A 12,159-nucleotide genomic window follows, 5' to 3' on the forward strand; every position below is an offset into this window, starting at 1 on the left:
CTTACCTAGTTGTACTCACCTAGTTGTACTCACCTAGTTGTACTCACCAAGTTGTACTCACCTAGTTGTACTCACCTAGTTGTACTCACCTAGTTGTACTCACCAAGCTGTACTCACCTAGTTGTACTCACCTAGTTGTACTCACCTAGTTGTACTCACCTAGTTGTACTCACCAAGTTGTACTCACCTAGTTGTACTCACCTAGTTGTACTCACCTAGTTGTACTCACCAAGCTGTACTCACCTAGTTGTACTCACCTAGTTGTACTCACCAAGATGTACTCACCAAGTTGTACTCATCAAGTTGTACTTACCTAGTTGTACTCACCAAGTTGTACTCACCTAGTTGTACTCGCCAAGTTGTACTCACCTAGTTGTACTAGCCAAGTTGTACTCACCTAGTTGTACTCGCCAAGCTGTACTCACCTAGTTGTACTAGCCAAGTTGTACTCACCTAGTTGTACTCACCTAGTTGTACTCACCTAGTTGTACTCGCCAAGTTGTACTCACCTAGTTGTACTCACCTAGTTGTACTCACCTAGTTGTACTCACCTAGTTGTACTCACCTAGTTGTACTCGCCAAGTTGTACTCACCTAGTTGTACTCACCTAGTTGTACTCACCTAGTTGTACTCACCTAGTTGTACTCACCTAGTTGTACTCGCCAAGTTGTACTCACCTAGTTGTACTCACCTAGTTGTACTCGCCAAGTTGTACTCACCTAGTTGTACTCGCCAAGTTGTACTCACCTAGTTGTACTCGCCAAGTTGTACTCGCCAAGTTGTACTCACCTAGTTGTACTCACCTAGTTGTACTCGCCAAGTTGTACTCACTTAGTTGTACTCGCCAAGTTGTACTCACCTAGTTGTACTCGCCAAGTTGTACTAGCCAAGTTGTACTCACCTAGTTGTACTCACCAAGTTGTACTCACAAGTTGTACTCACCTAGTTGTACTCGCCAAGTTGTACTCACCTAGTTGTACTCACCTAGTTGTACTCACCAAGTTGTACTCACCAAGTTGTACTCACCAAGCTGTATTCACCAAGCTGTACTTACCTAGTTGTACTCAGCAAGTTGTACTCACCAAGATGTACTCACCAAGTTGTACTCATCAAGTTGTACTCACCAAGTTGTACTCACCAAGTTGTACTCACCAAGCTGTACTCACCAAGTTGTACTCACCAAGTTGTACTCTCCAAATTGTACTCACCAAGTTGTACTCACCAAGTTGTACTCACCAAATTGTACTCACCAAGTTGTACTCACCAAATTGTACTTACCAAGTTGTACTCACCAAGTTGTACTCACCAAGTTGTACTCACCAAGTTGTACTCACCAAATTGTACTCACCAAGTTGTTCTCACCAAGTTGTACTCACCAAGTTGTACTCACCAAGTTGTACTCACCATGCTGTACTCACCAAATTGTACTCACCAAGTTGTACTCACCAAGTTGTACTCACCAAGTTGTACTCACCAAATTGTATTCACCAAGTTGTACTCACCAAGCTGTACTCACCAAATTGTACTCACCAAGTTGTACTCACCAAGTTGTACTCACCAAGTTGTACTCACCAAGTTGTACTCACCTAGTTGTACTCACCTAGTTGTACTCACCAAGTTGTACTCACCAAGTTGTACTCACCAAGTTGTACTCACCAAATTGTATTCACCAAGTTGTACTCACCAAGCTGTACTCACCAAATTGTACTCACCAAGTTGTACTCACCAAGTTGTACTCACCAAATTGTACTCACCAAGTTGTACTCACCAAGTTGTACTCACCTAGTTGTACTCACCTAGTTGTACTCAGCAAGTTGTACTCACCTAGTTGTACTCACCAAGTTGTACTCACTAAGTTGTACTCACCAAACTGTACTCACCAAGTTGTACTTACCAAGTTGTACTCACCAAGTTGTACTCACCAAGTTGTACTCACCTAGTTGTACTCACCTAGTTGTACTCACCAAGTTGTACTCACCTAGTTGTACTCACCTAGTTGTACTCACCTAGTTGTACTCACCTAGTTGTACGCACAAAGTTCTACTCATTAAAGTTGTACTCACCTAGTTGTGGTTGCGGGGGTCGATTCACAGCTCCTGGCCCCCACTTCAACTGTCCGCTACACAGTCACTTTTCCCGCTCCGTGAGCTTTATCATACCTCTTCTTGCAACTGTGTGTGTGTGTGTGTGTGTGCGTGTGTGTACTCACCTAATTGTACTCACCTATTTGTGGTTGCAGGGGTCGAATCATAGCTCCTGGCCCCGCCTCTTCACTGATTGCTACTAGGTTCCCTCTCTCCCTGCTCCATGAGCTTTATCAAACCTCGTCTTAAAACTATGTATGGTTCCTGCCTCCACTACGTCACTTTCTAGGCTATTCCACTGCCTGACTACTCTATGGCTGAAGAAATACTTCCTAACATCCCTTTGATTCAGTTGAGTCTTCAACTTCTAATTCTGACCTCTTGTCTCTGTGTCCCATCTCTGGAACATCCTGTCTTTGTCCACCTTGTATATTCCGCGCAGTATTTTATATGTTGTTATCATGTCTCCCCTGACCCTCCTGTCCTCCAATGTCGTCAGGCCGATTTCCCTTAACCTTTCTTCGTAGGACAATCCCCTTAGCTCTGGGACTAGTCTTGTTGCAAACCTTTGCACTTTCTCTAATTTCTTGACGTGCTTGACCAGGTGTGGATTCCAAACTGGTGCTGCATACTCCAGTATGGGCCTGACGTAAATGGTGTACAGAGTCTTGAACGATTCCTTACTGAGGTATCGGAACGCTATCCTTAGGTTTGCCAGACGCCCGTACGCTGCAGCAGTTATCTGATTGATGTGCGCCTCAGGAGATGTGCTCGGTATTATACTCACCCCAAGATCTTTTTCCTTGAGTGAGGTTTGCAGTCTTTGGCCACCTAGACTATACTGTGTCTGCGGTCTTCTTTGCCCTTCCCCAATCTTCATGACTTTGCATTTGGCAGGGTTAAACTCAAGGAGCCAGTTGCTGGACCAGGCTTGTAGCCTGTCCAGGTCTCTTTGTAGTCCTGCCTGATCCTCGACCGATTTGATTCTCCTCATTAACTTCACATCATCTGCAAACAAGGACACTTCTGAGTCTATCCCTTCCGTTATGTCATTCACATATACCAAAAACAGCACAGGTCCTAGGACTGACCCCTGTGGAACCCCGCTTGTCACAGGCGCCCACTCTGACACCTCGTCACGTACCATGACTCGTTGTTGCCTCCCTGTCAGGTATTCTCTGATCCATTGCAGTGCCTTTCCTGTTATGTGTGCCTGATCCTCTAGCTTTTGCAGTAACCTCTTGTGAGGAACTGTGTCGAAGGCCTTCTTGCAGTCCAAGAAAATGCAGTCTATCCACCCCTCTCTCTCTTGTCTTACTTCTGTCACCTTGTCATAAAACTCCAGTAGGTTTGTGACACAGGATTTTCCTTCCCTGAAACCGTGCTGGTTGTCGATTATACACTTGTTTCTTTCCAGGTGCTCCACCACTCTCCTCCTGATGATCTTCTCCATGACTTTGCATACTATACACGTTAGTGACGCAGGTCTGTAGATTAATGCCTCATGTCTGTCTCCTTTTTTAATAATTGGGACTACATTTGCCATCTTCCATACCTCAGGGAGTTGTCCAGTTTCAATGATCTGTTGAAGATCTTTGTTAGTGGCACACACAGCATGTCTGCTCTCTCTCTAAGGACCCACAGAGAGATGTCTGGTCCCACCACCTTTGAGGTGTCAAGTTCACATAGCAGCTTCTTCACCTCCTCCTTGGTTATGTGTACCTCATCCAGCACTTGTTGGTGTACCTCCCTGTTCTGATTTCCTGGAGTCCTACCGGTTTCCACTGTAAATACTTCTTTAAATCTCGTGTTGAGCTCCTCACATACCTCTCGGTCGTTTCTTGTGAACTCCCCATCACCCTTCCTCAGTCTGATTACCTGGTCCTTGACTGTTGTTTTCCTCCTGATGTGGCTATACAACAGCTTCGGGTCAGACTTGACTTTCGATGCTATGTCATTTTCATATTGTCGCTGAGCCTCCCTTCTTATCTGTGCATATTCGTTTCTGGCTCTTCGGCTAATCTCTTTATTTTCCTGAGTTCTTTGTCTTCTGTACCTTTTCCATTCTCTAGTACACCTAGTTTTTGCCTCCCTACACCTTTGGGTGAACCAAGGACTCGTTCTGTTCTTCCCATTATTTCTGTTTCCCTTGGGAACAAACCTCTCCTCTGCCTCCTTGCATTTTGTTGTCACATAGTCCATCATTTCTTGTACTGGTTTTCCTGTCAGTTCTCTCTCCCACTGAATGTCTTGCAGGAAGTTCCTCATGCCTGAGTAGTCCCCCCTTTTGTAGTTTGGTTTTTCCCATCCTATTCCTGCTACTCTCTCCACTTGTAGCTCAACTATGTAGTCAAAGCACAGAACCACATGATCACTAGCTCCTAGGGGCCTTTCATACATGATATCCTCGATGTCTGAACTGCTCAAGGTGAATACAAGGTCCAGTCTTGCTGGATCATCCTCACCTCTCTCTCTGGTAGTGTCTCTAACATGTTGATGCATGAGGTTTTCCAGTACCACATCCATCATCTTGGCTTTCCATTTTTCGGGACCCCCTTGGGGCTCCAGGTTTTCCCAGTCAGTCTCCTTGTGATTGAAATCACCCATAACTAGTAACTTTGCTCCCCCTATGCGAACTCTTCTGGCCACCTTAGCTAGTGTGTCGACCATTGCTCTGTTGCTCTCGTATTCTTCTCTCGGCCTCCTGCAGTTCTGTGGCGGGTTGTACATTACTGCAATTACCACCTTATGGCCCTCAGACTGGTTTGTTCCTACTAAGTAGTCTCTTTCGCCCATGCCTTCAATTCCTTCCATTTTCTCAAATCCCTGCCAGTTTTTAATGAGCAGTGCAACTCCTCCTCCCCCTCTCCTCCCACTATCTTTCCTGAGGATCTGATATCCGGGTGGAAAGATTGCATCTTTTATCATCCTGGTGATTTTCGTTTCTGTGAGTGCTAATATGTCTGTGAATGTCTCCTTGATTCTTTCATGCCACTCCTCACACTTATTTGTTATTCCATGTGCATTTGTATACCACACCTTCAACTTCTTTTCTAAGACTGTGGTCTGGGAGGTGTATTGGGGTTGAGGAAGTGGGAGACCTGATAAGGAACTATGGGTGGTTGTGTGGGGGTGGAGTTTGTAATGAGGTGGGTGGGGGCATTGAATATGGCATGTGTGTTTTGGGTTAGAATGTTTGGTTGCACTGGGGTTGTCCTGGTTGGTGGGTTTTTGTAGGTAGTTGTGAGGGAGGCTGTATTTGATCTTCCTCCTGAGTCTGGGATCTCCTGTCCATATCCATCTTCATTTTCTCCTCTCTTTCCTCCTTTTGCCTTTGTACCATCTCTCTCAGTTTCTGCCTTTCTTCTTGTGTTCTGTTGCGGTCGAGATACACCTTCCGGTATGCCGGCATGTCTCTTAGTCTTGCTTTCTCCTGCAGGATCCTGTTCTGAGTCAATTCTACGATGAAAGTCACTTTCACTGGGTGGGTTCTTCTTCTTGCAAACCCCCCTATTCTCTGATAATTTGCCAGCTGGGTCATGTGATCTTTTCCTATTGCTTTTATGATGCTTTTGATTGTATTTTTTCCCCCTTGTCTTCTTGCTTCATAAATTTCCCCTTCAACTTCCTGGAGCCCAAAAACAAAGACTGATCTCTCCCTTTCATTCTCCCACTGCATATCCCTATGTATCCACTGATTCGATTTAGTTTCCTCCATTGCAGCTTTCCTTTCTTCAGTTTCACTATTGTACTTGTGCTCAGTGGCCTGTCATTTTCCCTCCTCAGCTTTCCCTGGGCTCTGCTGTGGTCTGTTAGGACCTCCACATATAGCTTAGCTCTTTCATTTACTACAGTCCCCTCTGATAGGGCTTCAACATGCAGTTTTGCTCCTTTGTTCCCTACAGTTCCCTTGTTTGTGACTGAGGTAGCAGTCTCTGATGTCATTCCCAAATTGTTCTTTAGTTCTACAGACTGTTTCAGATTTTTCAGTTCCTCTTCTAATCTCTGTATCCTAGCCTCTTCTGCTATGACTTGCTTCTCCCACTTCTTGCTTTCCACATCTATCCTCTCTTCCATTCTCATGCTAAGTTCTTCTAGTTTCTTTCCCATTCATGTTCCCTTTTCATGAGCTCTGCTGCCCAATCTTCCTTTGCAAATTCATCCTCCTGTCCCTTGGTTTTCCTTCCTGCTCTTTGGCAACCCATTTTTTTTTGTTTTGATTGCCTCAGAATAGAAAACTTAAGTAATTCTGTGTGTTAGGTTTGTGGTGTGTTTGTCCGAGTGTGTGGGGGGGGGGTAGAGGAGGAGCTGTAGACAGTGGCTATATGGGAGAGGGATGGGGAGGGAGAAGCAAAGGGGGAGAATGGGAGAGGAAGAGGGAGAAAGAGGGAGAGGTGGGGAGGAGGGTGAAAGAGAGAGGGGAAGGGGGCAGGGGGGCAGGGGGGCAGGGGGGCAGGGGGGCAGGGGGGGCAGGTGGGGGTGCATGTGTGAGTCTGTATATGTGGGAGTGTTAGTGTGTGTATGTGTGTGTGTGTGTGTGTGTGTGTACTCACCTAGTTGAGGTTGCGGGGGTCGAGTCCGAGCTCCTCTGTACTCACCTATTTGTACTCACCTATTTGTGGTTGCAGGGGTCGAGTCCTAGCTCCTGGCCCCGCCTCTTCACCGGTTGCTACTAGGCCCTCTCTCTCCCCGCTCCATGAGCTTTATCAAACCTCGTCTTAAAACTGTGTATGGTTCCTGCCTCCACTACGTCATTTTCTAGGCTATTCCACTGCCTTACAACTCTATGACTGAAGAAATACTTCCTACTATCTCTCTGACTCATTTGTGTCTTCAACTTCCAATTGTGGCCTCTTGTTTCTGTGTCCCCTCCCTGGAACATCCTGTCCTTGTCCACCTTGTCTATTCCACGCAGTATTTTATATGTCGTTATCATGTCTCCCCTGACCCTCCTGTCCTCCAGTGTCGTCAGGCCGATTTCCCTTAATCTTTCTTCATAGGACATTCCCCTTAGCTCTGGAACTAACCTTGTTGCAAACCTTTGTACTTTCTCTAGTTTCTTGACGTGCTTTATCAAGTGCGGGTTCCAAACAGGTGCTGCATACTCGAGTATGGGCCTGACATACACGGTGTACAGTGTCTTGAATGATTCCTTACTAAGGTGTCGGAATGCTGTTCTCAGGTTTGCCAGGCGCCCATATGCTGCAGCAGTTATCTGATTGATGTGTGCTTCCGGAGACATGCTCGGTGTTATACTCACCCCAAGATCTTTCTCCTTGAGTGAGGTTTGCAGTCTTTGGCCACCTAGCCTATACTCTGTCTGTGGTCTTCTGTGCCCTTCCCCTATCTTCATGACTTTGCATTTGGCAGGATTAAATTCGAGAAGCCATTTGCTGGACCAGGTGTCCAGTCTGTCCAGGTCTCTTTGAAGTCCTGCCTGGTCCTCATCAGATTTAATTCTCCTCATTAACTTCACATCATCTGCAAACAGGGACACTTCTGAGTCTAACCCTTCCGTCATGTCGTTGTGTGTGTGTGTGTGTGTGTGTGTGTGTGTGTGTGTGTGTGTGTGTGTGTGTGTGTGTGTGTGTGTGTGTGTGTGTGTGTGTGCACTATAACATGTTTAATCCAACAGAATTAAGTAACTAGCTCCTGACTAATAGCAGTGTTCAAGAAGTATAAACAATAGTTGGGTACCACCGTAACTTAGTAAGTAAACACAGAGGTACTCTTGTGGACACATCATGTTCCTCTGCAATTGTTTTGTTTAGACCACCGCCCACAGGTTGTGTCTGTTAGACCACCACCCACAGGTTGGGTCTGTTAGACCACTGCCCACAGGTTGGGTCTGTTAGACCACCACCCACAGGTTGGGTCTGTTAGACCACCACCCACAGGTTGGGTCTGTTAGACCACCACCCACAGGTTGGGTCTGTTAGACCACTGCCCACAGGTTGGGTCTGTTAGACCACCACCCACAGGTTGGGTCTGTTAGACCACTGCCCACAGGTTGGGTCTGTTAGACCACCACCCACAGGTTGGGTCTGTTAGACCACCACCCACAGGTTGGGTCTGTTAGACCACTGCCCACAGGTTGGGTCTGTTAGACCACCACCCACAGGTTGGATCTGTTAGACCACCACCCACAGGTTGGGTCTGTTAGACCACCACCCACAGGTTGGGTCTGTTAGACCACCACCCACAGGTTGGGTCTGTTAGACCACTGCCCACAGGTTGGGTCTGTTAGACCACCACCCACAGGTTGGGTCTGTTAGACCACCACCCACAGGTTGGGTCTGTTAGACCACCACCCACAGGTTGGGTCTGTTAGACCACTGCCCACAGGTTGGGTCTGTTAGACCACCACCCACAGGTTGGGTCTGTTAGACCACCACCCACAGGTTGGGTCTGTTACACCACCACCCACAGGTTGGGTCTGTTAGACCACCACCCACAGGTTGGGTCTGTTAGACCACTGCCCACAGGTTGGGTCTGTTACACCACCACCCACAGGTTGGGTCTGTTAGACCACCACCCACAGGTTGGGTCTGTTAGACCACCACCCACAGGTTGGGTCTGTTAGACCACTGCCCACAGGTTGGGTCTGTTAGACCACCACCCACAGGTTGGGTCTGTTAGACCACCACCCACAGGTTGGGTCTGTTAGACCACCACCCACAGGTTGGGTCTGTTAGACCACTGCCCACAGGTTGGGTCTGTTAGACCACTGCCCACATGTTGGGTCTGTTAGACCACCGCCCACAGGTTGGGTCTGTTAGACCACCGCCCACACGTTGGGTCTGTTAGACCACTGCCCACATGTTGGGTCTGTTAGACCACCGCCCACAGGTTGGGTCTGTTAGACCACCGCCCACACGTTGGGTCTGTTAGACCACCGCCCACAGGTTGGGTCTGTTAGACCACCGCCCACACGTTGGGTCTGTTAGACCACCGCTCACAGGTTGGGTCTGTTAGACCACCGCCCACAGGTTGGGTCTGTTAGACCACCACCCACAGGTTGGGTCTGTTAGACCACCGCTCACAGGTTGGGTCTGTTAGACCACTGCCCACAGGTTGGGTCTGTTAGACCACCACCCACAGGTTGGGTCTGTTAGACCACCACCCACAGGTTGGGTCTGTTAGACCACCACCCACAGGTTGGGTCTGTTAGATCACCACCCACAGGTTGGGTCTGTTAGACCACTGCCCACAGGTTGGGTCTGTTAGACCACTGCCCACATGTTGGGTCTGTTAGACCACCGCCCACAGGTTGGGTCTGTTAGACCACCGCCCACACGTTGGGTCTGTTAGACCACTGCCCACATGTTGGGTCTGTTAGACCACCGCCCACAGGTTGGGTCTGTTAGACCACCGCCCACACGTTGGGTCTGTTAGACCACTGCCCACAGGTTGGGTCTGTTAGACCACCGCCCACACGTTGGGTCTGTTAGACCACCGCTCACAGGTTGGGTCTGTTAGACCACCGCCTACAGGTTGGGTCTGTTAGACCACCACCCACAGGTTGGGTCTGTTAGACCACCGCCCACACGTTGGGTCTGTTAGACCACCGCCCACACGTTGGGTCTGTTAGACCACCGCCCACAGGTTGGGTCTGTTAGACCACTGCCCACAGGTTGGGTCTGTTAGACCACCGCCCACACGTTGGGTCTGTTAGACCACCGCCCACAGGTTGGGTCTGTTAGACCACCGCCCACAGGTTGGGTCTGTTAGACCACCACCCACAGGTTGGGTCTGTTAGACCACCGCCCACAGGTTGGGTCTGTTAGACCACCGCCCACACGTTGGGTCTGTTAGACCACCGCCCACAGGTTGGGTCTGTTAGACCACCGCCCACACGTTGGGTCTGTTAGACCACCGCTCACAGGTTGGGTCTGTTAGACCACCGCCCACACGTTGGGTCTGTTAGACCACCGCTCACAGGTTGGGTCTGTTAGACCACCGCCCACAGGTTGGGTGTGTTAGACCACCGCCCACAGGTTGGGTCTGTTAGACCACCGCCCACACGTTGGGTCTGTTAGACCACCGCCCACAGGTTGGGTCTGTTAGACCACCGCCCACAGGTTGGGTCTGTTAGACCACTGCCCACAGGTTGGGTCTGTTAGACCACCGCCCACACGTTGGGTCTGTTAGACCACCGCCCACACGTTGGGTCTGTTAGACCACCGCTCACAGGTTGGGTCTGTTAGACCACCGCCCACAGGTTGGGTCTGTTAGACCACTGCCCACAGGTTGGGTCTGTTAGACCACTGCCCACATGTTGGGTCTGTTAGACCACTGCCCACAGGTTGGGTCTGTTAGGCCACTGCCCACATGTTGGGTCTGTTAGAGCACTGCCCACAGGTTGGGTCTGTTAGACCACTGCCCACAGGTTGGGTCTGTTAGACCACTGCCCACAGGTTGGGTCTGTTAGACCACTGCCCACAGGTTGGGTCTGTTAGAGCACTGCCCACAGGTTGGGTCTGTTAGACCACTGCCCACAGGTTGGGTCTGTTAGACCACTGCCCACAGGTTGGGTCTGTTAGACCACTGCCCACAGGTTGGGTCTGTTAGACCACTGCCCACAGGTTGGGTCTGTTAGACCACTGCCCACAGGTTGGGTCTGTTAGACCACTGCCCACAGGTTGGGTCTGTTAGACCACTGCCCACAGGTTGGGTCTGTTAGACCACTGCCCACAGGTTGGGTCTGTTAGACCACTGCCCACAGGTTGGGTCTGTTAGACCACCTTCTACAGGATTGGGTTTGTATAATATAATTACAAAACTGGGTGTTTAACTAAACTAAGTACGGAACTTTTTTTTTTTTGTTGGAAGACGACCTTTCCTGAAGCCTACCTTAGTTAACACAGTCCTAACTTACTGAACGCTGGCCTGCCTAACTTAACACAGTCCTAACTTACTGAACGCTGACCTACCAAACTTAACAGAGTCCCAGCAAAGATCAAACTCAGTCATTGTAATTATCTTGCAGCAAAATTACCCTCCAGTCAAGTAAATTTAAGATCCTGGGGATGGAACGGAGGCAGAGTCAGCTGACTCAGCAGGAAAAACTCAGCAAACGTGACAGGTTGTGTGTATAATGCTGGTATATCTGCGTGTGGGGGTTCCTGCTCTATTTATAAGTGAGAAATCACGCATGCGGCTAAATTCTTCGCCTGGGTAATTTCCAGATTTTGTGAGGTATTACGAGTGTGTACATTTGCTAATTTATACGTTGCTCATCTAGTTGTTGGTAGAGAATGAGCTCCAGTTTCTGTCACCGTTTCTTTTGTCATATCTCTATGTGAATTAATGCAGAAGCTAAGTTTAAACTGAAGTATGAGACGCTTGTGTAACTTATGGGAATCTTTACTGAGGAAATGTTTCGCCACACAGTGGCCTCATCAGTCCAGTACAAAGAAGAACGTTGTAAAGAGAGGAGGAGTTTGAGGTAATCTGTCCCTCAGCCTGGAATCGATGTGTTCAGTCCATCAGTCTTGAAGAAAGTACATATCGATACCAGGCTGAGGACTGATTACCTCAAACTCTTCCTCTCTTTACATCGTTCTTCTTTGTATTGGACTGATGAAACCACTGTGTGGCGAAACGTTTCCTCAGTAAAGATTCTCATATGTTGCATAAGTGTCTCATTCTTCAACTTGTCGGTTTTCTAAAGTATTTATCACATAATCCTGAACTGCCTCTTTACCTGGATTCAATATTTCAGAAACATATATTGTACCCAGGCGGCCGCCCGTCCAGGCACTACCTAAATCCATCTTTCAGTTCGTTCTTTTTACTTTTTAGCACCCCCATTTGAAATTTCATTTTGATTTTGCCTCAGCAGCGTCGTACAGCTGCTGGTGTCTTCTCAAGGCCTCTGTCAGATGATCAAAAGCCCCAGCGGCGGGTCATCATATGACTAAGACCCGCGTCAGGAAACACTTGTCCTGTTTCCTGACGAACCTGACCAACCAGTCAGGGAGCCCGTCCTGGGCCTCTTGGGTGCGCCGCTACCAACAATGTTTCTACTTCGGGGTTAGAAGTTTCTTTTATATTTTTTATGCATCACCTGAAG

The 12,159-nt window shown here is 48.4% G+C and overlaps 1 protein-coding gene across 2 annotated transcripts in view; it reads right to left on the reverse strand.

Moving 5' to 3' along the window:
• Positions 1 to 12,159, reverse strand: part of LOC128686324 (uncharacterized) — a 108,057-nt gene that overhangs the window by 57,111 nt on the left and 38,787 nt on the right. The gene's annotated exons all lie outside the window — the stretch shown is intronic.

The sequence above is a fragment of the Cherax quadricarinatus genome, chromosome 17 (assembly GCF_038502225.1).
Source record: "Cherax quadricarinatus isolate ZL_2023a chromosome 17, ASM3850222v1, whole genome shotgun sequence".
NCBI lineage: Eukaryota > Metazoa > Arthropoda > Malacostraca > Decapoda > Parastacidae > Cherax > Cherax quadricarinatus.